Genomic DNA, 1643 nt, shown 5'->3' with positions numbered 1-1643 from the left:
AGCAGCCACATAGCACAGGGAGATCAGCTCGGTGCTGTGTGACCATCTAGAGGGGTGGGATATGTAGGGTGGGAGGGAGATGCAAAAAAAGGGAGGGATATGGGGATATATGTATACATATAGCTGATTGACTTTGTTATACAGCAGTAACTAACACAACATTGTAAAGCAATTATACTCCAATAAAGATGTTAAAAAAATATTTTGATATCATCACATTTGAATGGTATCTATGATTAGGGTGAAAATTCCTTTGTTTACAACCTTATATTTTATATAAACATATGAAATATATGTATTTGTTAGATGTACATTATTATATTTAATCTCCACCACAATCCTGTAAGGTGAATTCTATGAATTCTCGATGCACAGATGAAGAGTCTGAGGTACAGAGGAAGTTAAACAACTTGCCTAAAGCCACATAGCAGATGAGTGACAGAGGGACTCAACCCCACGTCTTTTGATTCTTAATGGTGCTGTTTATTTTTCTTTATTTTTTCACAGCTGCTTCTGTGAGTATCTGTGGTTTGGCCCAGGGCTAATTCTATTTTTTCATAAACACTTGTAATTGTTTTGGAGATGCTGTGCTCACCCAATTCTAAGGCCATGGCTAAAGGCTGGTCAGTTCCCCTTCTCAGAACTGGTCAAGTCCATATCCCAACCATTTCCCTTATGGAGCTTCTACACTCCAGGGCTAATATGCACCCACCCTAATTGCCCCAGAGCCAGATGCCAGACAACAAGGGCAGCCCCTATACCTGGGAACCCACAGAATTATTCAAATTAGCTGATCCACAAGAAGCTTGAAAACCCGAGCTCAGCCCAACCCACTTGCCATACTTACCCTGCCTCTGTCCCCAGCTTGTTGTCATTCTTCCTCTATCCAGCCCCTAAGTGGCCTTGCCTGATAGCCTTCTCTAATTCGATGCTGAAGTGATAGAGTTTGCTTTTCGCCTCATCGATCCAGGTTTCATTGCACTATATCTCGCCCTCAGAAGATTCTTTAAGTCCTTATACAGCACCACTTTGGAGTTTAAATTGGTCTCTAACTTTCTTAGTTGAACTGCGGTATATCTGGAAGAGCTTTGGCTAGAGAGACAAGTAACTGGTCTTCTACTACAAGCTTTGCTTGGCCTTAAGCAGGTTTATATGACCTCTCTGAATCTCAGCTTTCTCACCTGTAATATAAGTGACAACCCTCAATGCAATGGTTCCTGTTTCGGGTTGGAATTCTAACATTTTGTGCTATAAATTGGTGTTGCCAAAGTACAAGGGTATCTGGGGACAAATTGAAAGAGAAATATTCAGTTAGAAGGCAGAGCCTACATTCTATAAATGTGAATCATTCAGTATGGTTCATCCACATTTAAGGCATGATAACATGACAAAAGATGTCATGAAGAAATCCATTTGTCAAAATGATAGAATAGCACACAAAACTGGACTCTATCTAATAAAACAATAATGATCAGTACCTACCTAGGCTGGTTGGTAGCCCATCATTAGAGTCCCAGAAAGTTGCTTGTTATGGGGTTCTGAGAGTTTCCTTTCCAGAACGTAACCTATGAATTCTAAGACCATGTGTTTTTGTTCCTTTGAAAATGTTTTTCCTTTCTCTCTCTCTCTCTCTCTCTCTCTCT

This window comes from Physeter macrocephalus, chromosome 13 (genome assembly GCF_002837175.3).
Source record: "Physeter macrocephalus isolate SW-GA chromosome 13, ASM283717v5, whole genome shotgun sequence".
NCBI lineage: Eukaryota > Metazoa > Chordata > Mammalia > Artiodactyla > Physeteridae > Physeter > Physeter macrocephalus.
Note: the sequence above shows the minus strand (reverse complement) of the source record.